This window comes from Nesoenas mayeri (assembly GCF_963082525.1).
Source record: "Nesoenas mayeri genome assembly, chromosome: 12".
Taxonomy (NCBI): Eukaryota; Metazoa; Chordata; class Aves; order Columbiformes; family Columbidae; genus Nesoenas; species Nesoenas mayeri.
The window spans coordinates 22,912,041-22,940,034 of NC_137547.1; positions in this window are offsets into that span (position 1 = coordinate 22,912,041).

Sequence of the window (27,994 nt, forward strand, 5' to 3'; positions counted from 1 at the left end):
GGTGGTTTGTGTAGCACAAGCCTGCCATCCGCACGCACACTCCGGAAGAAAGCGCATGTGTTTGTGGAGGGACGAGGAAGGAGTGTTGGAAAAAAGACCAACTATAAGACTTTTTCTCCTAACAAACAGCAGGCACTCTGCACATGGTTACCTGCTGACCACTTCGCCCTGGCTTTTATACACTGTTTGTGCATCCTCCTTTTACCATTCCCAAGGAATTGCTATGGTCCCACATGAAAATACGTCCCAGCTGGGGATGTTAGGATGGCAGGTCTTTATATGCAAGTCTTTCTCAGAAGACAGTTACAAATCTCCCTCAGTTACCTCCCATAACTTGTGAATGTAAAGAGATGCCCTGCAGGTGCCTCCGTTCCTTCTGATGTGGGTTCCAGCCACCAGTCTTTATGTACTTTTATTTACGGATCAAAACTCGTCTGCTATTTTATGCAATTAGATTCAGAGTGCCTTGATACATAACCACAGCAAGTATAACACCAGCTGATCGCTCCGAGATTTGTGTCATCTGGCGTTACCAAGAGAACCCCGAACCCCAATCCTATCACACTGCAATATTGTAGTCAGCTCTTTTACAGTGCTGCTCATCTTTCCAGCCACATACACATAATCCTTATTCAAATAGCAGTAGTCCTGTTATTTTCCCGAGTTATTCTCATCTTAACTCAATATATTGTGTTGATTTTAAGGTCCTCATTTAGAAATTTTCAAGATTTCTCTTTTACATCTTTTATGTTTGAAGTAACTTTTATTTTCTTAGTGAGAGGCAAGAGAGAAAAGAAAGAGGGAAAGAGACCATTCTGCTTCATCCAGTGACCATAATCTTCCCTGTCTCGCCAGAGGCTAACCATTACTGAGCTTCTTACTCCCTTACAAACGTCTGCCAGCCTTCAGCTCCTCACGTCACCAATGCCCTCAGACAGTCTCAAGCACATCTTGGCTTTACAGAAAATATGCTGCTTTCCTTAACACAAGAGCTCTCCCAAAAAATACACCGTTTGCACCCATTTGAAACTGCAATGAATCACAGGCGTGCAAATCATGGCTGGCAGAGGTTTATCCCCTTCCTGCACCAGGAGGGCGAGTCTGGATACCCACTTGTGCATGCAAACACCTGCACAACGCCAGCCTCGGGAAGAACAAGACTACAAGAGCATTTGCACAAGCAAAAACCTGTAGCATCAACAAATACATGAGAAAAATCCCACAGCATAAGCTCTCCTTGGTACTCTACAATATAACAGACAATGGACTCAACCCTGGGATAGAGTTCTCAGCTCCACTGTTGTCTGTTCTTTAAAGGGTCACCAACATAACTTCCACTTTCTACACATTCACGTTCAAGTATTTTAGAGCAGGAGATCCCTAAATGAACCAGAGAGTTCCTAGTAACACCTCTTACATATCTCTTGAGATATCTTTTGATGATGCAGACAGCACATGTGATGGCACCCGAGCTGCTCAGCTCCTCACACGGACCATGCTCTACTCTGCACCCTTTGATCTCATCAGCTCTCTCATCCAAATCTAACAGTACTTTTGCTGCCACTATTTTTAAATTATTTATATATTTCCTTCTCTTTTTCTCCATTATAATTACTTATATTTATCTATTGTTATATATTTTGATGGACTTTTATTTAAAGCTCCAGTTTAATAAGTTTATTATATAAACATACTGTGAATAAAAACCACTGAAATTACACATCTCCCAGGACAAACCCTACAAAATATGTCAGTGGATTACGTTAATACTATTGTATATCAATTTGTTCCAGATAAGCTTCATTAACACCATTTTGATTCTTGAATACTGCGAGACACTCTCCATAGCTGAACACCCTCAGCAGCTTTAGTGTAAAACAACATTCCAGAGCCACAAGTCAATAAAGTTTCCAACTCCTGTGACAACTAACATTACTAAAATGAAATTTTAAGTACATCTCTCAAAAAGAAACAAATAATTAATTTGAAGAATGTGGTGCTTCGTTAAGCACTGCCACCTCATTACGAGTGCCAACATAACAGAGGCCATTCAGGCAGTTCAGGGTGATTCCTGTCAGCGAGTCCCCCCAGCAGGGCTGGACCCGCCAGCAGGGCTGGACCCGCCAGCGCTGCTACCAGCACGAGCCGGGACCCAGCAGCGCTCAGCCTGTCCAGGGTGTCACAGGGGAGCTCAGAACTACACGCCCCTGATAGCGGAAATCACAAGCACATCATAGAGGTCTTAATTATTTTCTCAGACGTATCGTTCAGCTCCAGCTTTTTCACCTGGGCAGTAATTAAGTGAGGTAGGTTTTATTCTTAGATTTTAGAATTGCATGGGGATACTCGACAGACTTTACTGTCCTCTTGGGAAGTTGTATTCACACAACCCTGCTGCACAGGCTTTACATATTCAAAGAGACTCCCATGAGAGCAACCCATTGCCAGCCCAATAGGACTGGCAACGGTTTTACTGCAATCCCCACCGCCAGGACTGGGTTATGATCAACCGCGTGCAGCTTCTTTTTAGCCCATTCTTTGACTGTAGTTTTCTCCTTCACTCTTCCTTTGCAAATCAAGGCTTATTGAGTAACATACAATCTCCATTTTAAGTACATCTTTCAGGATTTAAGCTTGAAAGCAGCTCAGTACATGAAAATTAGCACACAAGCACACACCAGGATCAAGCTGCAAACTCCAAGGTTCTGGTCTTTGACAAATGAATCTGCTATGGGAGAAGTGACAATCTTCTCACAACATTCCTGAAGAAAATGGATAAAGAGGAAAACATGTCGAAGAGAAGGCACCTGTTTATTAACTAGATATTGTAATATGCTTTCTATTTTTACAATGTAGTTAGAGTTAATATTTATGAGGCACATTTTCAATCAGGTGGTTAATTTCCGCATTCAGACAATCTGATGCGTTTTAATTCAGACATGTCTTCACTTATGCATCAGAATACGAAGCTCATTTCCTGCTCGGTGGAAGGCAGACAGCCCTGGCGCACAGTTACCACTTCAATCATGTTTCCAGGTGTTCTGCCCGACGATGCATCATGTAAATATTAAAGTGGCCTCTGTGAGCTGATTTCCTGTGATTCACCATTAAGAGCTTTGCATTAACCACCAGAGTCAGGGCTGAAAATGTCAGATGAATTTCAGGTACACACAGCTCACCTAGCTGTCATGTCCTGCTGTTGCATGGCTTCCTCCCATTAAAGTAGCTGTAAAAGTTGCATTACTCTCTACAAAAATTAGATTTATAAATACTGTTTTGCAAAGTTATTACATTTGAGGCCTGCTCAGTTCATTAGCTAATACAACCAAATGAAAGTTTGTTAACAAAGTGTCTTCCTCCACGCTGGGTCACAAACGCAATAGCAGAGTTCTTTCTACTATAGCAGTAGCCATTCACGAATCCCGTCATGCGGTCATTCCACCGAGTAACAGAAGTTCCATTTGAGTTCCAGCTGCAGAATTTGGCCTCACACAATTCAGTTGTTAAAGACCAACAGAAGCCCAAAGCTGGTGTTCTAAGATCAGAGCCAAAGGTTTCTCTGCTTACAGTAAAAACTCTGCACAGCTGGAATGTACTTACGGATGTTTTCATCAAGTGAAAAGCTCATTACATTTGGAAAGTTGATCAGTACACAATCCCTACAAGCTGCAACCTAAAAAACCATAATCTGCTCAAGGGAATTCTACAAAAGTACAAAAAAGGTAAGTTTTAGTAACTTACATCTCCAGATCCTTCCCTTCAGCTTAATTCCTACTTTTTACAAGAAAGGACTGGGGCTACGCAAACCTTCCTTAAGTCAGAATTACAACTCCCGTGCTTTTACAGTCAAGTGTTATGGATAAGGAGCTGGCCTCAGCGGCCCAAGGAACTGCTCCATCCCTTGGAACCACAGAGACAGCCGACTGCGCCAGTGGGGCGGCCAGGACGGGCCGCCAACACCGATCCGAGACAGGCAGTCGTGCATCACACATAAATATACATACATCATACAGAATTAGAGCCCATCACCTGGGTATTGTTTCTGTGTCTGTACTGTGTTCATATAACAGCTGTTGGGCAGCAGCTCCTCATTAGCTTTTCTGCACTCAGCCCCTTCTCTATAGTTTGGGCCTCATTAATAGGGTGCTTGCAGGTGTCAAGAACAACTTCATTGAGCCTGGTGCAACATAAAGGCTTAAATATATAAAGCTCTGGCTGCTGTCTCAGAAAAACACTCTGAGAAGAAAGCACCGGTTGACAGGACAGACTCTGATGCAGTAGTATCTTTGTTAACTAAACTTCAATTCGTACGTCTCCAGTACACACGGCTGCATGCGGTAGATCTGAATCACAATCCACAGGTTCTCCTCTGATAAGCTCCTATCTACCAGCAGACCAGCTTTTTAAACTTTGTTGCAATATATATTAATCTCTTCTATAGTTGGACATAACTAACAGTAATAGATTTAGTAACCCTTTTGGCTGAGACTGTGTGTTTTAGATGTGCTTGCAATGTTTGATAATAAACACTGACAAGGTGCACTTGCTGTTGTCCTGAACAATTCTGCATGTAACTGTGCTTTGGAGGGAAGGAAATCTCATTGGGACATGATTTAAGTGCAGCTGTTAGTCATTTCACTCGGTTGCTTTATGCCTGTAGCAAAAATCAGTATGCAAAAACATTGCCATTTAGATATTTTTAACTAGCTGCTATGGAGCTAAAGATTGTTTTCCTTAATATGACCTGAGAAAAATCTAAACAGACCACTAAAGTTTGGAGCTGCATGAGCTTTATGATCCTTTCAGTCTAGATCTGAGACTGGCATTTCTAGTGCACCAAGTAACCTCTCAGATCTTGAAAAGAGTTAGTGAAATAGCCCACAGAATTTCCACTTACAGAACCAGTTCTTTCAGGAAAGTTCAGTAAACTGGGCAAGCTCACCACGTTGCAAACAGCTTTGCTGCTACTTTGCAAGTGTTTGCCAGTGGGGCAGCAGAAGATAACAACAGAGCTGTTAACTCACAGACAGGCTTTGCTTCAAGACCTGAGCCTGTACTGACAGGTGCTTCCCAAAGCAGTCTGCAAATGCAAACGTTCCAGTAGGCCAGCATTGTTAACTGTAACATACAAGTCTAATAAAGGTCTGTGAAGGCCTTAGAGAGATCTGACCTGCTTAAAAACTTACTGAGAATGACAGTCCCTCATCTTTTGTCATCTCCCCCAACGCAGCAGCACAAGCACAGGGTGGGAGAGAGGAGAGCACCAAGAGTGCCCTTTGGTGGAACCCAGGGCAGGAGCGCCTGTGCACTGAGAAGTGAGCTCTGACTCCAGAGGAGGATGTGGCATTACGTAAATACATCCAGAAGATTCAGAAAAAGGATGTTTGTCTTTGATGTTTGACAAATACCTAAAGATCAGCTGTAGGCAAATGCAGAAAAAACAAATGTAAGCACAGAGACACACTTGGATGAAGTTTTGTCGTGCACCGCTGTCTCATGTGTTAGTTTTGCCAGTGGTCCTCCTGTGAAACATTGTTTCTCACCATATAGCCGCCACAAACAAGAGTGTGCATGGCCAAAGTAAATGACAGCAGAGTACAACTCCAACTCTGCAGAGACAACTAGATGGCAGGCAGAATCCGAGCCACAAGCCACTCTTTCTTCAGCAAATCACAGCCCTTTTATAATCCATTTTTCATGGAACTTGTGATTTACTGTACGTTTTGAAATGCCAAGTTCTCTCATGCTCCTCAACAACAGGAAACTGAAGTGCGCACACAGAGGGAGAAGGGAACAAGACAAAGACCAGATTAAAGCGTAACATTAAACATACAAATGGTAAAATATAACGTACATGAAAGCTTCCAATAGTGCACAGCTGCATGAAAAGGCACCTCCCTACCTACCCCCAGCACCCATGGCTGCTGGCTGCGCCCAGGGAGCGGTGCTGCATGGCAACGGCGGCTCCGCGGCCGGCTTTGTCCCGTCAGCACACGGGGTTTGTTGGCTTCAGGATCACGCACAGTTAGACGGACAGCACTGGTTATTTGGGCAAAAAGGAGCAGAGGAAGTGTGCCCGAAACACAGCCGGTCCTGCAGGAGGGAGCAGCAGAAGCACAGCTTGGATAAAGATCAAAACACCCAACCATGCAACCAACACCACCAAACCACAAACAAACAAAAGCCCAGCTAAACAGAAACACAGCATAAAAGGAAAAGTTATATGTGGCTTTACTCCCCAAACAGTGTAAAGAAAGAACATGTATTAAAAACTTCGTCAACCTGACCAGATTCACGTTAAGGACAGAATGGGCTAAATTCCACTTTTATTCTGGCCACTTCATTATCAATTTCAGGAGAAAAGCAGAAGAGTTCTCAGAACTAGAGAAACTCTTTACATGATAGTTCAGTTAGTTTGAAAATTATTTTTGTAAATCAGGATGTTTTTCAAATAACTTTGACTACCCTGTTTGTAGATCAATTTTATATACAGAAAAAATGTATGTGAGTCAGTTTTAACATTTTTAGAACAAAGACAAGAGTGCCTCATACCACGCTTCCATAGTTTTATCACAAAATAATAACGTGCAGACTAATGAAATGTTACATATTAGAGGGCTATCAGGAAAAAAGGCCTGGAAATCACAAGGCATGCAGGTTTTTATCCGTAGCAGTATCTCAAGGATCCCTCAGTGGCTGAGTGAACTATCTCCTATTAGCGTTGCCATTTTCCATGCTCCATCTGCACAATACACACTAACTCGACCCAAAGTCACACGGAGCATCATAAATGATAAAGAATTCCGTAGCTAGTGCTCGCAGTGGACATGGCAATGACACGTACTGAGTGAATTAAATCATCTTGTATTTCTAAAGGTTTAGGTAACTTTCTCTTACTACAAGTGAGGGTTTACAGAGTAGTTAGAAAATGTGCTGAATAAAATGATACTCTGGGCATTCCAGGCACATATACCATGTGAGGCCTTTTTGCACCGCCAGGTAGTAATTTTGCCACCTCTTCTTACGCAACAGAGCTAGAGACCGTGATTGTGGCAGCTTCTGGCGATTCCTGCTTCTGAGAATTACACACGCTGTCACGCCGCGATCTCAACCACGTGTTGTTCTTCCAGCGCGTATCTCATCTGCCAGATGATGATGGAAGAAAGAGAGAGCAATGACAGATTCTCTTTCTCTTTTAAAACTCAGATTATTTAAAAGCATTTTATCCAATTCCTTCATACTGCAGTCTAGGCAACGGCTAATCAAATCTCAACTTCATTCTTTCTCAGTTCCTTACAGCTTTAAAGAAAAAAGCAATATAATTAACAGAAGTGTCTTGGCTGCTTAATAAGATCTCTCCCATGTCTCCTCTTCTTGCCTTTCCCATTCTCCAAAACATTAGACTGTTAAAACCACTGTCTCTTCTTGCTACCCGCCAACAGAACCAACCTTCCTCAAAGGCATTCAGAGTGCTCCGGCCACAGTGGCTGTGGAAACACTGTGTTCGTGTCCGCGTGATCTAAGGATTGCTGTCTGACCAAGAGAAGCCGTAACGCCTGGTCATTCACAGCGCTGGGTGCCTGACGCTTGCAGAAGCAGCATCTGTAATGACTGCGGCTGTGCGACAGGGTCACACGCTATACTGGCACTGGTACTTTACTCTTCAATGTTGTAGAACTCAAGGAAAGTACAGCCAATTGCAAGCTGAAGCTAGAGCACTCAGAATTTGTTTGATTAGTACCTACAATCCCCACTTTTCTGGAGAGCCCAGTTCTCACTAGTAAAGGTTATCGGCAACATACAGATCAAGGAGGTATGGCCAAAAGTCAATCAGGAACTCAAACAAGTATTTAAGAGCTTTTCTTCTTGATTGAACAATAGGGTCCTTCACCTCCACTCGAGCTCAGTTCAGCTTCACAAGCCTCCCTCTGCAGGGCTGTTGTTTGCTGTGATATGAGTCCAGGCTTGTTTGGTGTGGAGTAACTCGTACTTCTGAGTCACTGACTTCTCTACAGTAGCTGCACAGCAGCTTTGGGATGTGCCTTCTAAACAGCTGATTTCTTATACGGTCAGTGAGTGTGGAAAAAAAATTACCTTCAAAAACCCTGGTGGTGAAAGTGTTCATTTGCAAAGCACAAGTTTAGAACTTGAAGCAATACTGGGTGCAAATGTATGCCTTTTTCTATGAGCAATTTCTTTTTAATAAAGGTTAAAATTGTAGGCGATAGTGTTCACTTGCTTCCATAGCTACTGTAGTTCCACATGTAGAATAGTGCTAAATTTAAAAATCAATGTATTTCAGAGTTAATAAAAGGATACAGTGGCAAGTGAACGTGAATCATAAATAAGACACAATTTCTTCAAATTCATTTTGGAACAGTCTGTGGAACATCTGAATTACAGAAGGCCAAGTACAATATCCACATTTCAATGCAAGATGATCCGTAAGCCTCTAGAAACTATTACAAAGAGGCTCGAACCCTGCCCAGGCACATTCATCAGTTTTGTTTTCCACGCTAATGCTCTGACTGGAGGCTCAGACCACGGCTGCTGCTTAGCTAGGCAAGCTGGGAACAGGCGAGTAACGAAGCTTGTGTTATACAACCACATCCTTTTAGGATTCAGAACAAAGATTCCTGTTCTGCCTGCCACCAGGTTCTGTGCCCTGGATTGCTTTTGGTTTGTGGTTTTTGGGGGTGTTTTTTTCCTAAATCATTAGGAAATCCAGATGTGTTTGTCACACTGGAGTTATACATGCTTGCTTAGTCGTGAACTGAGCAGCGTGTTCTTATCTTCCTCTGCAACTAAGAAAAAACAGCGGCAACAACAATACCTTTACCTCATTTAAGATGGAACACCTTGTACAGTTTTAAGACCGAATGCTAGAACAGTTAATATTTAAGGAGCACTCAAATTATATAAAATGAGTGATACAGAAAATACTGAAAAGAAGGCCTAGTTATCTCTAGAAGTTTCTTACCCAAATTACTGTTAGAGCAGAGTGATTCTGTCACTGAAACATGACTGCAGATGGCTGGCCATAATGATTTCATACCAAAAGCTATTTGTAAGTATTTCTGGGGTTTACATGTGAAGATTTCTTTTCATATACATGCCAGTCTTCACTGCCTAAGTTATTATGACCAAAGTCATTTAATAGAACCCCGTACAACATGCTACTTCATAGCATGGCCTAATTATACGCTATATCAAAATAAGATTTGGTAAAGGCAGTACAGGAAATAAAGGAAATAAAATTACACTAATTCAAACACTGAATAAAGAATGGAATGACTGTCTTAATTCAGGCAATTTGAATTATTAATGAACTGTTTGCATCTGTAGAGGTTTACTCTATTAGAAAGATTTCCTCAACCATCTGGATCAGGAAATTGGAACCTCAGCTCCTGCCAGGTCAGATACAACAAGCTGCAAAGGGCTGCTCTTTCCAGAACTTACTGCTTCGACCCAAACAGAATTACCATAAAGTCCAGAGGCGGTAACGAAGTGCCACAGTAAAACAAGCAGGATACTGAGACAGCGAGCTAAATACATGGTTTCAAAACTGCTCTCAAATGCCAAAAGGAGATGGTGTTTCTGCCATGGAAACACGGCAGCAGCAGAGCCACAGGTGCGGTGTCAGTTCTGCACCTGAGCTCTGTACACGTCTGTCCCCATTTGTTCCTGAACTCTCTGCATGCCATTCCTATGGAAATTTGCCAATCTTCTGCACAGTTACTCCCACTTGAAGAAATGCCCTCCTTCCTTCTAGTGCTGCTCCTCCCTTCGAAACGGAAACAAATATTCAAATCTTGCTTTATTTGGGAATCGCAATGAGAGAGACAGCTCCATTTACAAAGCAAGTAAGTACTAGAGACTCAGGTAAAGAAACAGAGGTGACCTCGTAGGGATTCAAACTGTTTTCGCAGCCCTGACGTCAAGATTTGCACTCAGGACCAGAGGCTGTCTCTTCATGGTGGTACATCAGATGCCATTCGAAAAACCACAGCTAACGGCCACACACACAGAATGTTCTGCAAATGAGAATATGCAATGATTGCAGCATAACGTTTAAAAGAAATCTAGTAGGAAGCTTCAGAATTTTACATGCAAAAGTTAATAAGTATCCCCTGCATATCTGTTTCCCCAGTTCTTCAAATATCCCATGCCTTGTAATCACACAATCTTCAGAAGGGATGCATATAATCAGAAAATGCTGTCATTGACTTAGGCATACCAGTTGGTAAATATACATCAAATGTACCATAAGAGAGTTTTACTACCATCTGCACTGGAAAAAAATAATCATCACTTTTTATGATGCTTTAAAGTCAGCTGGTTAATGGTACATGGCTAATTTTCCCATCCATTTTGTAAAAACCTATTATAGCTACAGGATCCTGCACACTAAAGCATTGCAGTTCTAAAACACTGTAAACAGGAATCTTGCGAGTACAACAACCCTGAGATGCGGGCAGAGATGGTATTAGCAGACCAGCATCACCGGGCTTAGGGTGAGCACTTCCCCAACAGGGCTCCCCCACGTCTCATCCTACCCCCTGCATCTCTTAAGCATCTATTAAATGACACAGCAATTCTTATCATGCTCTTGGCAAATCTTTTCCACCAAATCAACTACAGTATTCCCAATAGCAATCAAAAGTTATGTTTCCAAGCCTGGATTCACCAGCACATTTGTGATACATAAGAGATGCCCTAGATCCTCCTGCTGCGTGTAAGTCTCCATAGCCAAATAAATTGCATTAACATTCTTTTTTACCTGCAGCTGCAACTTTGCCATTTGCTTGTGCCACAGCTCAGACATTCCTCACTTAAACTCCAGTTATAACATTCTTAAAACAAACAAAACCACAAAACAAATAACCCTAAACCCAATCAAAACATAAACTTTTACCACGGATATGCTTGCTTTGCTATTGTTCAAAAAAGACATGGTTACTATTCCTTCACTAATTTCAGCAATGCCTGTTGAAGAGGAAAGTTGCAAAGAAACACAGCAGATTTCTCCTGGAAAAGAACGATGCAGCAAGCAACGGCATTTTCACAGTGGCAGCGATTCGCCTTTGCTAAGCAAAGCATGAGGAAGGTCCGTGGCAAAGCGCAGTCACTAAAGCAGTTTTCAGTAATCAGGTAATCAAAGGTTTTACTTTGTACTAATGTATCACTGACACTTAGCTGTATGGTTTTGTTCTACTGTGAAGTTCCACGGTTCCTAGGTGGAATTACCTCATGCACAGCCCACAGCAATCAGGGCTTTGTAATTAATATTTCTGAAACAAAATGTGCCCTAATTACTTTAGAAACTTCTTGTAAAAAAAGTGGCATAAGTGAAATTGAATGTCCAACGGAGTTCCACAGTTCCCACAAACACCTGTCAGAACCCCTTTACGCAGATCCACGACATCTCTGCAGAAGGCTGGACAGTCTTGTACGGTCACCATTTGAATTGTGGACATGAATATATGGCACGAACGTCATAAGAGAAAACAATGGCCGCTTCCCCTGGTGCCTCTGAACCACTTTGTTCTGAAGCGGCCAGCCAGAAAGACAGACATACTCTTATCAGTTTTCAGAGGCAGTGATTTAATATTTTACATAAGAACACAGAGAAGAGGTCACTGCAGATGCACCTCAAATCTGCGGGTACCAGTAGAATGCATTAATTTCCAAAGGGCTTCCAAAAATTCATCTACTTACAATTCTAATAGCTTAACTATGTTTCCAAAGTTTCTTCAACATGAATATTCCCCAACAATGTTTGATATTCTACAATACATCAGAGGTTTCAGGCTTTTTTTCTTTAAGAGCATGTGTCTCTTCCCTGCATTCAGCAGCCAGCTGTGGGTGTTTCTAGCAAGGTGCTCAGCACCCTCCCCTCCCAGGGGAAGGAAAAATCATACATAAATTATATTGAGTATGTAAAAATAATTTGGCTATTCAATTAAGGCTTTAAGGAAGAAAAAGTTTCTGCATTTCTACAATACAGATTTTTATTGTATGAACACCCATCTCTGCTTCAGCAGGTCCATTTACGTGCCCCAATCTTCGTAAACTCAAGAGCTACAAACAGCTTTCTTGCAAACAAGTGAGAGCCCTCCCAGCAGCCTGCTTTCATAGAGATTTCACAGCTCCGTGCACGGGTGAACATTCCAGAACACATTCCATTATCAAATTAATGAGGAGATTTGAAAACCCAAACAAAATCCAATGACATTCCCAACCCTAGTAGTTTGGTGTTTCCTCACAAAACCATCACTATGCTGTTGGGCCCTGAAAATAATAATTTGACTCTAAAGAATACTGCGGCAGAGACAACCTAATGCCCCACAAACTATTTCTAACCTAAAACCTGCAACTTTAATACCAGATAACAAGAACTTTGTGTGTTGCCCAATAAGCATACCGCTTTCTAATTTTAAAACCTATTTGGAAACCATTCTGCAGCGACCTTTCCTCCACAGTGGGATTCGACAACAGATTAGCAGCAGTTAAAAACCTGGGACTTGTTCCCTGTGGTTAAGCAAAGGAAAAGCCATGCTGGTTGCTAACATTTTGGTCAAATCTGACTTTAAAGAAAATAAGAAGCCTGGGACTACTGACTGTGATTTAAGTACTGTTCTACATGGGACAAGCTCAACCTTTGCAATAAAAGGACAAAAATTGATAAGAGGTTCTAGAACCACTCTCAGAGTTTCTGCAGGGTTTCTGCAGCTGGACATACAGAGCCACGCTGCTAATCACTGAAGTGCTTGTGAACTTGGTTCACGTACAAGTGAATCCGATTCCCTGCTGCCTTCTCTAGCAATTACATTTGGCCTTACACAAGCAACACCTGCAAGTACCATTTTACAGTCTGGCTGTGAGTCTGTTCCCTAACACTATGGCTGAGCTGGTATTTTAACCTGAGCCACAATGTCTGTGAATTCTTGTGAGATTAAAAAAAAACAAACAACCTTCTACACACAGATCTTACAGTTTCCAAACACAAAAATCCCTTAAAAATCATGAGCCTACTGTAAAGATCTTTGGAAAACTTCAACAGAAAAAAGAAAAAACCTAGTAGTAATGTCCCCAAACAACATAAAAGAAATAAACAAGCTAAGTGGATTATGTTGTTTACAAAAATATCTAGAAATGGTTTTCATCTTTCTTTACATGTTCAGGAAACAGGCTTCGAATTTCTGTCCCTTTCAGACCTGTAAAGGAAGCAGTAGCAGCAATTATAGCATGATCAAAGCCCTCCATATAGAGAAGGACAGATTTCCTTTCCAGGTTTTATTTCAGCAGAGATCAGGCTTGTCCAGAGAGCGATCCCCATTACGCAACCTTGTCCCTCCGGGCAAGCAGCCTCTGGGCCACCCCGAGTCCCGTTCAGCCCCAGCTGTGCCCCAGTCCCTGTCGTTCCTGTGCCGGGCGGTACAGCTGCTGGGGCTCCACACTGATGCACCGTCAGCTTTTGGCCTCCAAGTTTCCTACTTGGACCACTCTGATCTCTTTCCCTTGGAAAGCCCCTACTCGAACGGTGACATCGTTGGGACACGCACCTTTGTACATCCTTATAAAAGTTATCGGAATTATTCTGGCCCAGCAGCAGTTAGAAATTATGGGAAAAAGAGATGGGGACAGGAAGGAAAAAGAAAAAAAAAGTACCTGATACAAAATGAAGTAAACTGTAAGAGAAATCAAATGGGAAAAAGTAATTAGAAGTTTGTGAAAAGACAGCATTTCCCAAAGCAAGCAAGCACACATATGCTTCCTCCCAAAAAACCCAGCACACTATGGGATCTGAAAGATAGTCTGCACTAAAAAAAGCACAAAGAAAGGGGTGCAAGAAAGAGGAGAGAATTCTGCACGTCAGTGCCAGAAGAGCTAAAACACGCCGTGTAAAGCCTGCGGCAAAGAGCAGGTCTGTTTCCCTCTCCCCGCTCCAAGTATTGCATTTACTCCGCCAGAACTGCTCGGGTCCATCCCCAGGCTCAGGTTTGGATGCTGGTTCTGCCTGTGGCTCTTGCTCACAGCCCTCTCTGAGATCTCAACACCTCGTTTTCCCCTGTCCACCCCCTGCCTCGCCACGTGTTCCTGCCAACCACAACAGACAACACAGACTCCTCTGGAGCAGACGCTGCCCGCTGTGGCTTTGTACAGCACCGGCCAAAGTGCCCGGTCTCTGAACACCGAACTGCTAACAGAGCATCCAGAACCGAGACCCAGCCCGGTTCGGTGCTGCAGCACCTTGATCTCATCTTTACCATGGCTACGCACTCCGCTGAAAACACATTTAGGTTAAGGTTTTAAAAGAAATCTAAACCGTGCAAAATTCTACCTGCTGTGAACTCCTCTGAAAAGCTCTGTACACAATTATTTTCTCAGGCCAGTAAAATGTCTAAAACACTGAAATATTTCCTCAAAAGTGGAAAATTTTCAACCATCTGCTCTCTCCAGCTTAAATTTGGTTCAAAGTCATTAGCTTAATTTTAAATAATTGTATTTTGATTTTTGGACTTCTTCACAAAATAACTGAAAAAAACCCAGATTTTTAATTAAAACTCTAAATATTTCATTTTGAAAATACAAAAATGTAAAGTTCCATTAATTTTTGTTCAAATGTGTTTTTTCTTAAGGTGGAAGATCAATGAAAAACAATCCTATTTGGCAAATGAACTTGTTTTCAGCTAATCCCTATTTTAACATACATGGGTTATGTAGAAAAAATCATGAGGAAGGTCTGTTTCCTTTGTCCACAATATCCTTCAGTAGGAACTGAGGATGATCCAGAGTTTGCATAATCAGATTTTTGATGTACAGAGGTTCCAGCCTCGGGCGGGGTGGGAACGCACAGCACGCAGGGGTTACCTGCCTGCAACACAGAGGGGATACAAAGCCCCTAACGCTGCTCGTCCTCTGGTACTTTCCTTGACATGGCAGAGGAGGAAGGTCACTGGAAAACGATCCTACTGGAGTTTTGAATGCACAATAGAATTTGCGAAGAGGAAACACGCAGGGCCGGTAACGCAGAGTTAACAGACTGAAGCCCTTCTCTGCCATCAGGCAGCACCTGGCTTTTGGGTACAGCTGGGGCCCCAGCCGACGTCCCACCTTCCCTCAAACCAACAGAATTATATCATCATTTCCAACGTTTCCAAATACAGAAGTACAGCCTGGCAGATTGTGGGGGTTTGAGTTTTTGTAAGGCACTACGGAGAGAACATCCCGTGCTCTTTCGAAGCAGAATCTTAAGTATGAAGAGTATCAGAGGAATCCAGGTAAGGACCTGCATCTAGACAGGAACGGCAACTGCTGCTGTTCTGAACTGTGCAAATGCTGGGAAGACACGGCTATCAAGTACCTGTTCAGCAGCAGCAGGTGAGCAGTCAAATATTTGGACCAGCAGACTTAGTTTAGATTTATACTTCACATTCATAATTAGCCATACAATTCAATTTTTATACTACATGGATATTAATGACATAGCTGCAGCTGAAATAATACAGTTTGTTTTACTGCATACAAGTTCTCTGCATATTGAATTTAACTTACTAAGCAATAATAAATTTCATGTATTCAATGACATATACGCTATGCAGTCTTATTAGCTGATGTTATTACAGCTGCCAACCACTTGGCCTTGCAGTAAACAGTTATCACATCATCATTTTAATGGATGGGAACTCAGGTTTTACTGTACACATCTCAAACTACTACCATAAACAATGACCGTAGCATACTAACGAGCCACCTTACTGCTGGCTGTTCTCAGCATTTAGCCATTCACAATCACTTACCTCTACTTAGGTTGAGCATCAGGATTGTTTAGTACCAACTCTGTTCAGAAGACACTGTACCTGCCTCAATCAAGTAACCTTTTTATGTTGCATAACTCATCTAAGAATTATTCGTTTCAAAACGCTTAGCCCATTTTCAGATTAATGAAGGAATTGTCCCCAAACAGGTTTACCACACATTGCAATGTCAAAGTCCTTAGTTGCTTCTCCATACCCATAGGAACTTCAGCTTGGAAGGGACCTCAGGCGGTTTGCAGTCCAACCTCTGGCTCGATGTAGGGTCAGCTCTGAGGTCAGGCCCGTTATTCAGGGTTTTATTGAGACTCAGGTCCTCTCAGTAATGAGAACAGGGACACAGATGAGTGTATTTAGCCCCAGCTTACAAATGCTCTTTGAGCTAGCAGGGCGGAAGCAAACCTCAGTACCAGGAGCAGCGTGCAGGGAAATCTGAGCTGGGCCCACGTGAGCCAGGTCGATTCAGAAAACCCTCCGCAGGCTGAGCCGATTAGTGTCAGCACAGTTCACAATGAAATGACCACAATATTTCTAGTCCCCAAGCACAGAAGCATGAATAGAACTTGGGAATCTGCTCCTCCCCCTCTCAACTGGTAGCTAAGGCCATCAAGAAAAGTGCTTATCTGCTTTTTTCAAATTTATGAATGAAACTAAAGGACAATTTCTTCAGGAAAAATACTCAGTTAACTCAGCCTGCTTCCCAAGCCTAATTCTTCATGCGCTGTTACATGAAAAGACCATGGAACGGAGCAGAAAACCCCATGTGTAAACAAGATGTAAGGTTAGTGCTTGATGTTTCAAGCTTTCTTTCTGTCTTCCCTTGTTTCTGCATAAATAAAACTATTGTTTCTTAGCCAGAAATGAGTAAATATCCTTTTCATCAAATAGAAGTCAATGGAACAATCAGAACAATAAAATATTTGAAACATTTCCAGAACAGTAAAACATGTAAGTATATAACTTTTTTCTCTCTACAGGTCAAAATAAATTAGATTCCCTAAAACAGACGCAAATAAATGTTGATGTGCATAGTACTCAAACAATAACGATGCTGTTAGCGAATCAGCAGCACGTACAGGATTTTGATAGTACAGAATAAATTCAAGGGCTGAAGATGCAGAAGAGGGAGAGGGGAGAGATCTTCACATTTCTCGCTGCGGCTCACAAGATTAACATTGAAGCAACTCCGAGTGAGAACGAGCAAACGTTACATTCAAGTATTTCTGGCTGTTCAATTTAGGCTCCTGTTAAGCCCTATTAAGAACCTTTCAGAGGCAAACAATGAGCTTTTCAAAAATAAGACAGCAAATCTCTGATAAAAAGAGCCAGTGTTGAGTCAGACAAGTGAAGATTATTAAACATTTTCTAATAACCGAAAGCATGGAAGAATTTTTTCACCTTAAAAATGTAAGAATTCACACTTAGCTATCAGTCAGTAAATATCAATAGATTTAAGGGAAAGCATTTATTAGTTTTCTATTTTAAATTGGTTTGTATGTGTCTGAAATAATCTAACTGTAAATTACATAGTTAAAATAACAAAGTTCCTTTGTGTGATTTTTCTGAGGTGACTGCCAATTTTGAGAAGTGATTGCATTTCACATGGATAGAAAAGAGTTATGAAAGCTACATAATGAAAAGACCTTTGCTATATAGGTCAAGTCCTTCTGGCTTATACTAAATCTGAACAAACTTCCACCGAACGCAGTGAAACACGAGAACCCACCAGCCGTGGGGCAGGGGCTCAGAACGGACAGCTGCAGCGCCGCTCCAGGGCGGCCAGCGCCCCAGCCCGCCGGCTGGAGAGCGGCCCGGCCTCCAGCCCTCCCTGCGGCACTGCGTGACCGGGGCACAGCAGAGAGCAGCAGAGAAATGCAGCACCAGCCGCCCGGCGGGCTGAGCCTCCTCACTCCCTTCCACTGCAACTTCTGACTCATTTTTAGACTGAATATCTACACACATCCTGTCACTATAAGCTAAAGAGTTATTACCACAAGTTACTAGGCACAATCTCTTCCCCACTGAAGGGAGCAGCAAACAAGTTCCATCAAAGTTAATGGCTGCAAGAATAACAGCTGCTGCTATTGCTACATCTTCAGGGCTCAGTTCTTGGCCCGGGCCTTAGAAGAAACCATAGAAGAAAACGATGCAGTTTCTGCTCGAGTTTACTATTGCATTGGCTTCTAACCAATTACCAGCCAGACAAACACGAGTTAGAGATTCAAGGCCTATGGACAGCGCTGCCTTGTTGTGACCCGTTTGCTAGCTGCAATGAGACCAGAATGTGGGCTGTCAACGGGTCACAAAACTTGACTGAAACACACCACCTTCCCTGCGACGTATACATTAATAAATGTGATAAAATGGGAGGGAGGAATGAAGATGTAACAAATATTCAAGCATTAGACCTATTTTTCAGTACACTAAAGCCTTTGTGATTGGATTGCAAAACAGCACATATGGATTCTTTCTTCAATACAGTAACATGACTCGTGGCTTTTTTTTCCACTTTCTGTGATCAGTAAGATCACTTTAGATTACAGAAGTTACAGGAACACTACAAGAAACCATGTCTGCAGGTATACAGCATACACAAAAACGCCTGTATAGTACGTGCTGCATGATCCCTCATTCAAACAAAGCAAGAAACAGAAAAAATTCAGCCTGAGAAACCAAACTTCTGACACTTCCCAGGTCCTTGAGCAGGATGTGAGCCAGACAATAATACTATGCTTTGTATACTCTAGGAGAAGTTGTTCCACTCCTGAGATCTTCAAGCAAGACTGTATATTATACACATTAAGCTAAGTAGTGGAAGATGTACTATATTTTCCATTAACAAAACCTTAAATATCTTCTTTACTTGCAACTTCAAATGTAGTTTTCTATATGCAGTTCATCTTGGACTGTAGATCTTACACACAATAATACTAATGTCACTGCCCTTAGCATACAAAAATGTCCTCAATTTCCCCACTCAGTCTCTTTGAATTCTGATATATATCAAAAATTCATGCAAAGAAAAACATGTCTAGAATACAAATTATGGAATTAGATAATTATGAAAAAACCTGTATCTAACTGCGCTACCTCAGGCCTAAGCCTACCAGCCGAAAGTGGCAAATAACCAGAGAGGAGTAGACTGAAAGCAGTCTGGAGTTACGGATTCCATCCTCTCCCAGGAGCATTTACCGATGGCAACTCACAAAAGCAGCACAGCTCTGGGACGCGGGCCTCCCTTCCCTGCCATTCATTTCTGTGCTGCAGTTCTGTGGCTGTGCCCCTCCCACAGTAAAGCAATGGAAGCGTATTAGTTGAGGTAGCAACTGAACATACAGCTGTGAGGCACAGGATATTCCTCAAAAGAATTCCCTTTAGTTTAGAGAGACCGAGTTGTGCACCAGGTCGCATAATATTATCGCTATTACTACTTATATTATAGCATTACATTATATATATGCACTTCTTACATTGTTCAGACACCAAGTATATGAGTTAATTCAGAGAGACTGTACAGAAATCAAATTTACCACATGCAGTTATTACTGTGCTGTGCCTAAAAGATCTGAAGTGCTTTCGAGCTTATAGAAAACGGTCAAAAGCACTCAACTCGTCCCACAAACAAAAAGGAGCACAGATTTTCTGGAAGACGGCAGTAATTGTGCAAGATTTTTGCATTTTACTTGTAATAATGGGAAGTAAAGAAGGAGCAATCTGGGTAACTAACACTCTCACGGTTTCTATGGATGCAATTAGTATCTCGAGGCAGCTACAACATTCGCGCAACCCAGAACAAGCCTGTAAACTCTTAAAAGCTAACTGTTATTTTTTGCATTTAGGATTTTATCCTCCTGAAAAGGCTATACCAACACCAACTGGGACCAGAGCCTAAATTAACAAGCACCACAAACTTTAAGAGACCTGCCCTGCCAATATACCAGGTATGCTTTTGCTAAGAACCTCATTGAACTAAAGTTAAAAAAAATCACAGCACTGAAAAGAGGACTTCTGGCCTCGCAACAGACATTGGAAGAGGCCTCCTCTTGCTGTGCCGCTTACTAGTGTTGATGAAAGCCCACAACACAATATGAAGCTTTCCACTTTGCACTTCAAACCCATGAAAAGCAATCTGGCTAAACTCAGTTCTCTGTTTACTGCCATCTTAGTTCCAAATTGACATTTTATATCTGAAAGCTGTAACTTAGGCCTTAAAACGTATTTATAGGAAAATAAATCCACCTTCAATTTCTGAGTGAATTTCTAATGCAGAGACAGTGATTTTTTTAAATCGACTCCAAACTTGACTATTCATACTCTAAACACTTGAACTACAGTAGCAGAACGCAAACCAGGCACTACTAGATCCATACAATATGCAGACTAGATTTCAATTAAAAAAAAGGAGTACTGTAGAATCCAACCGAAGGCTTTAAGAAAGCTCACGCGCCATAGGCCAGTGACAGGAACAAAACGGTGTTACAGCCTTTTAAACAGACAGAATACAAAAAACTCCTTCTCTATGGCTTTTTTGTCTGCAAATAGTTCTTAAGATGCCAGACAAAATATTCTCACAAACGCAGCCAGTTCTACAAAGATACAAAAAGCATCATAAACCACTAATACAAACTTAAGGAATTACTGCAGGAAAGCACTTTTTTCTTCCATAGAATCACGCTGGAAATCAGAAGGAGCCAGAGAGGCAAGGATCTGAGCAGCACAAGGTTCTTCTAGTGATGGAAGGGACTGAACGCATTTTTTCCTGTTTTCTACTTCCCCATTTACCACAAACACACAGGACAAACAGATGTCACTTCCAAACTGTTCTTTGTGCATCATGTTAGTCAACATTGTTCCATAGCAAACATCCTCAGGGTATCTTGAAGACAAGAAAAACCCACCAAACCAGGCAGTGTGAGCAATCACCTTTTAAAGGAAATGGCTCGAACCTCAGATAGCACATGGATACCTCAGAAAAAAGTTAATTAATGGCCAAAAGTCTTTGCCATAGAAGATACAACCATAAGCAAGGTTGCAACCATAAGCAAGGTTGCAACCATAAGGCTTCACAAGCAAGAAAAATACAGACATTTGTGTGTGTCCAGTAATACTTATAAAAAATATTATATGAAAGAAATTGTCTTTGCCACTGTGCTGCCTGGCATTGCGCCTAATTAACGTGGTAAATAAGAAAAATGGATTAAAAATGATCCTGCATAGCTTAACTCTCTGTAAGCTCTTTCTAACCTGAAAAGTATATTTGCTCTCAACAAATGTTAATTTCTCTGCTAAAAACTAGCTAGGATTGCTGAGAGGTTGATGAGATGTATTTTAAGTAATATTTTATTATAGCAAGACAGTAATTACTTTTTATTAATAAGAAAGCGGTAAATCCAAAGTCACACTTTTTATGGACCTATTCCCCTACACATCTCCAGTCATTTTACAATAATTACTTCAAAGTCTCTACCAAATAAAATCCTCAGTGGAGTATGTTTCATATCCAGTCCCACAGCGTTTGGTTCTGACTCTAGAAAACTGATTTAATGGTAAGACTAACCTGAGCTAGTTTAATTTTCAGCTCTGTTTTTCCTGGGGTGTTTTGTTTCTGTTTGAATAGAAGAGAGACTCTCAAAAGACTCTGAGCCCCCTACACTGCACTTCTTTCTTCTTTGCCTGAATGTGCTGCTATGTCTATTCAAAAGATTACCTGCTGGTTTGAGCATCCAGTCAGCTCTATAATTTAACATCAAGCCTATCAGATGGCTCAAACAAGGCTCCTCAGTGTTTTACCCGTCACCACAGACCAAAGCAGCAAATGAATGAAAATGACACTAGAAATCCTGCAAGTACATCCACAGAACTGAACACACCTTCAAACTCTTTTTTCCTTAAAGTGAGAGAATAGTTCACAAAAGCTACATATATATCTATTAGAACTGCTAATATAAACTTGAGCTATAACTAACAAATTGACAGATTTACTTAAAGGAATTCACCTTGAGGGTTGTTGCAGGATATCAAGTTATACTGGCCTCTTCCATTGCTGGAGAAGAGTGATGCGTAACAGCGGTTCTGAAATTATGCTTGTTCTGTATCCTGTCAGCATTATTCTATTTTATTAATTCTGTCAATGAGAAACAGACACTTTGTTTTGTTTTCTCCTGACAACAATTCAATGGGGGAAGGCAACAAGCTTGGAGACAGCTCCACAGTGTTAATTGCTTTACACAACAGCATGCTACGGGACTCGCCCTGAGTGCAAGGTAGCAGATGGACAAAGTACCCACCAACCTGACTGCGACGTGCCCGCGTTTGCAAGTACCATTCATAATGAATCCACAGCTAGGTGGACTTCTTCCTCCCAGCTTTCAGGAGCATGGCTTTCCCCTCATTGTTACTTGCCAGCTATAATGGATTTATATGGATTAGCTGCATCAGTGTTGTGTCCCTGATAAGCTGTGACGCTAGGTAGCTAATCATCTTCTCCCCCTTCCCATCACTCTTCCTCAATACAAGTTGTTCTTGTCTTTCATTAACTACTCCATTCCCTGAACTTACAGATCTATTGATCTTTTACCGTTTCAGGAGACAGCTGTAGAATGTGTAGCAGGCTATTTGTTGTCTTACTGCATCTTCAGAACTGATGATTCTGTTACTGTCTAAACCAAACATAATCAGATACATAATTCCATCTTGTAGCTTTAAGTAACCATTACCACATTGTAAAGGCTACACAGTTAAATCAGTGGCTCTGTTTCTAAATCACATCAGGAGCTGGTGTTGGATTGGAAGTTGAAAACAGAATGACTCTGGTCACTATGGGTAGATTTTCTTACCATATTGCTCCCCAATTTCCAGGCCAAACTTGCCTTTACTCTGATCAATTTGAGGAAATGAACAGATGATAATACAACTTCCCCACCATTCCTAACTGCAAATTACTACGGAAAACACTGTTGACCTGTGCAGTAATCTTCTATACCAGACCGTGCTTGTGAATCTGTACCTTTCTCAAAATGAATTTTGGAAAGAGCAAGATAGAAAGAAGAATCAAGTAGAGCAAGTGCTATTCTTCCTATCTTGCAAGTGATTTCTCAGGAGCAGAATACAAAGGACCAACCTAACAGCTATTTAAAGGAGCTGTCTCACTACTATGAACCATGGTGTAAGCTACATACACTTCACCGCAGAAATAAAAGTGTTCTGTATGGTTGTTGGTAGGGTTAAGTATCATCTAGGAGATAATATGCACTCTCTGTTCTTGCCGAATATCATGTAGTACAAAATAGCAATGGAAAGGATTTTCCTCATTAACGAATCATGACGGGGGGAAGAATGAAACTTAAGACAGCTAATTTTTCCAGGATAATAGTGTTCTTCATTTTTAGGTCATTTGAGTTCCATATTAATTATAGAAAGACGGAGGCTTTACAATCCCTCGGCTCCCTCTCTCATTACATATGTAATTGTAAAAGCTACCTTGCTGTAATAAAACATTAATCTCTACACTTCTTTTTATGGGATCACAGGCTCGTAGTGATGGATGACCACGTATCAGAGCAAATTTCCACAGTACACTGTAATATCATCAAGTCATCAGTCGGAACGTGAAAGCACAAATCCAGACTCTCAGCTAGACTACACTTTTTTGGTTGGTCGTTTTAGACCAACTTGCTGAAGTAATTTCTGAGCCATATTGTATACAGGGAGATCTGACATGTTCTTTAGGCACAGTCAACCTCATTGACTAGTTCTGCATATGTACTAATGCACAGAACAGTAACTATCCTCAGAAACATGGCAGGGTTGAAGGCAGAATTCATTACACCCAGGAATAGCAGTGCAGGCCATCGGCATGAGTGCCATGCAGATTTAAATAAAAAAGACTGAAGAGACACTGCTTCATTGCACTTGGTATGACGATACTTGCTTTGTAATATAGTAAAACCTCCCATACCTCTGAAGAGATACTAAATTGCAAAACCAAACCATCCTATTTGTTGATTCTTAGCAAAAGAAAGGTTGACAGCAGGATCTGTCTTTGGATCAAAACAGTCAAAACCAGCATCACATTAGTATCAATGGGATGGTGTTGCTTTGCCAATCTATGTATTTCTGTGTAACTCAAATTATGAACCTATACCCTTTACAGAGTATTTTCCCTTCATCCTATCCAACACAAAATATTGTGTTTCGACTTACTTTTCAGTGTGTCTTCTTTTGTAGGGCTACACTAATGTTAGTTAAATTAAGAGAGCTTGAAGTTCTAACTAAGCATTTAACAGTTTCAGTGCTTATCCAAACTAAAGTTATATATGCAGATATTTTATTTTCTCCATAATTATCAAGCTGAAAATAGAGAGCAGTAAGTATTTCTTTTTAGAGAAGGCTCTTAACATCATGAATAATAAGGTATGAAATTCAAGTTTCACTATCGCCAGACATTATTCACATAACAGGCTTAACAACTACTGTAACAAATGACAGGTGCCCATGGTCATGTATCTTCTGAAAAGCAAATGTGCCTTGCTGGGGGACAACAGCCATCTGAGAGACTTACGCAGAGCTTTTGGATTAAGGCTGAAGAAATCCATGCTACGACATTTACTGTAGACACATAAGCAGGACACGGCAATGTCAAACTGATTATTTCTTACCATCGTTCCACAAAATTTCAGTATTCATAACCTCACAGGTACCAGCCTTTACAGATTCAAAAAACACTGATTTCTTTAGCATGTTATACTTCTTATCACGGTTCACCTGAGCAAGAAAGACAAGACTAAATATCTTTGGAAGCTGCAAGTCTTCTTGTTATTTATATCAAAAATTGTGTGTGCTTTAGTTTTTCAATAATGCTACAATGCTCTCCCTAGACACTTTGTTTCTCCATATTTCCTTCTAGTTATGTTTTACTTTAATTAATTGTTGCCTCTAGCACAAGCATTAGAATTAACCATACAATACACCAACATCCACGTGACAACAAAAAGAAGGTGTAAATACAGACAGTCAGTAACCAAATGCTTCACTTTTCAAAATGAAAGAATTATGTTATGCACTTTATTAGAACAAGCACGTCTTGGTGGCACTGCATCTCCTTGTGACGAGGTGAGTGTTGTTCAGCTGTGCTATGTGTTAGTAACTCCAACCTGTTACAAGGGGTGTGTTTGACTACAAAACCTGTTCCAAACAAATCTGTCCTATTTTAAGCATACTCAGGACAGACAACTGTAGTTTAAAGATCATCTGAAGTGATATAAGACACAACCAGATGTGTTGTGTTCTTCTCCTACAAATACAGCTTGATGGGCCCAGTGGGGCAGACTGCTCTGCTCTCCGAGAAGCAGCTGCTTTCACTCCATTTACAAAGCTGGAATGAACCGCACACTGAAGTGCTTTTATGTCTCCTCTGACCAGGAGGGCTGTGCAGGTGACAGCTCCGGTGCTGTGCAGACCATGTGTTCATGCTGTAGCTGCACAAGGCAGACAAGGGGAATACCCTCACAGAAGCGTAACCTGGCTGTTCACCTTGGCCTTTGAAACTACTTCCAACTATTCTATTTTGAACTTCTCGCCAGAACACCTGTTTCTTTGTCCTTACTCTCTCCAAGATACTACCAGAAAAGGTCACTTTACTGATAAATCCATGCCAGTTTTAAAATTTTAACCATAATTAAACTGTAGAAAAAGACTCTCATAAGCAGACAAACTCTGGAGTATTTAAAGCATGGCTTTATATTTACAGAACGTACTGGGAGTTAAAAATATTTGACGTTAACAGTTTTCACATCAGGGGACAGCACAATGCCTCATACAACCCAAACACTTAAAAATAAAGCTCAACAATGTGTATGCTTTCTATTACCTACAAAGTGGTACGTTTTCCACAGATAATTCTTCAGCATTTCTAAAAGGATTTGCTATGGAAAACAAAGTATACTACGCAGAATGCCATCGCAAATAGGGATTAGCTATAGCTCTCGTGAATTGTACTTTATTCTGTGGAGACAGATCGAACAATAACTAAAAATCTGCCAGTGCCATGAGACATCACCATTAAAGTAAGAAAAGGCATAACATCTCTTAGGGAAAAGTACTCCTCTGGTCATTTGACACTTGAAATACTTGAATTTCTGATTCTAAACCAGTACACTGGAGACATTAGAACCAACAAGAAAAGTTTAAATGCTGGCTCACTTGTTTCTCTTTCAGTGTCCAACAATAAAGAATGTAGGATATAATGGTGATTATTAGCGGCCAAAAATTGAGGAACATGAAATATTGGTAATGTTTGAGACAAAGCCATAACTCCTAATACTCAGGAAAAAAAAATCTCTCCAAACACTTTTAGAAGTATTTCTGACCTTTACTCTTTTGTGAACTGTTCGGATGCTGAAAGCCAGAGTGCAACACCAGCTCATATGCTGGTGTTTATTGGCTACTTCTGTCTACAAAACCAGTAGGAATTGTTCTCTGATGATCATGGTTTACATATGCCATCCATTAACAACTTAAGCTTTTGAAGTTATCAACAATATTTCTGTGCAGTCTTAAAGGCCTAATAATACTTTCTGATGCCAAAGGATTATTTAATATTTTATAAGGAACATAATAGAAATTAAAATAAATAACACCTTTCACGTCTTGAATCACTAAAAGCACAGGGATTCACATTTCAAAGTAACAGAGCACAAGACTGATGTTCACAGCTCCATTAGAAACATTTATATGCAAAACTCTGCTTTTTCCAATCGTGAGTTTCTTTTGAGATTCATTATTGCCCTATAGTACTTTTGTCTGAAGAGAGTGTAGGGAGATGACACTTCCCTTGGTTAGCATTGTTGGAGCTGACAGAACGCACAAAAGCCAAACTGCTTCTTCCCCAGCTTGCAGCCTAAGCCAATCAAACGTAGAATTCTCAGCCTCTTCTAATCTTGAATTCTGGATTTTGAAGTTACAGCATAATTGTAGCTTTCGAGCACAGAATCATGTTGTCACATAGCCCATTCTAGCTCACATAAATGCTGCTGCTGCCCTAAATACCAGTAATATAAAAAAATGTTCTTCACATTGTAGACATGTCAGCCTGATTAGAAATGATTGCATATTGTTAGCATTAATGCACATTTCATTATGAAGAAATGATCCCTGAAGGCACCTTACACTTACCTTCCTATCAAAAAATAATTGATACCCGGAAACCTTTTTCATTTCTTTCTCAAGCCCCTGCCTCGATATCTGGGCCCTGCTGTGTTAAACACTCGTACAGAAAGACAATCTCTGCAGTGAAGAGCTTACAGAGTCTTTCATTTTATTTTTAGACAACACAGTGACTGGAAAATACAAGTAACAAGATGATTTTGAACATCACGATAAGCGCTGTTTAATCACTGTAAAGGCTTTATAGATATCACAGCAAATGAGAGTTTCAAAAGGATGGACTTGAAAGGAAGATGGTGACCTCAAGGGATATTTAGAGGCAGCTTCTTCTAAACATAAGGGAAGGTGAAACAAAAGAGGCTTGTTAGAAAGCTTAACAAATAAACAACTAAGACACTTTTGACTGCTCGTTTGTAGTTCCGAATAAAAACAAACAGCAAGTGAGGCAAGAGATAAGGCAGAACAGACCACAACTAAGCAGCTTTATTCAGAAATAGCTGGAAAAATCCTGTCAAAAGTGTACTTAAGAGGCATGTAGGGAAACCATGCAGGGTGGATAACTCGAGAACCAAGTAAACGACCTTAGCAGCAGAGTTCTGCATTGATGTTAACTGCAGCAAATCGCATCCAAGCTTCTCAGAGGAAGGGGTTTTCTCAGAGTGAGGGAGAAGTCTGAGATTTGGAAAGCTTTTCTGGGGGTTCTGTTTCTGTTTTTTGCTACAGTTCAGTTCAACATACTGTGACAAGTTATTGATGGCAACAGCATTTAATGTCAGCCAAGAGTTCAATGCTAAAGAAAAAACAAGCAGTTATTTAATTAACAGCAGCACTTCCAGCTACACCTATACCCTCTCCACCCCTGGCTCCTCAGTTCTTTGAGAAGCCCCAGGAGTTGAGAAGCCACCTAGAAAATAAAAGTCTATAAATGTCAAGACAACCCAAGTATCAGAAAGATACTTCATAATACACTGGTACAGAATAAAAGCCAGAGTTGAACAGGCAATGTAATCTGG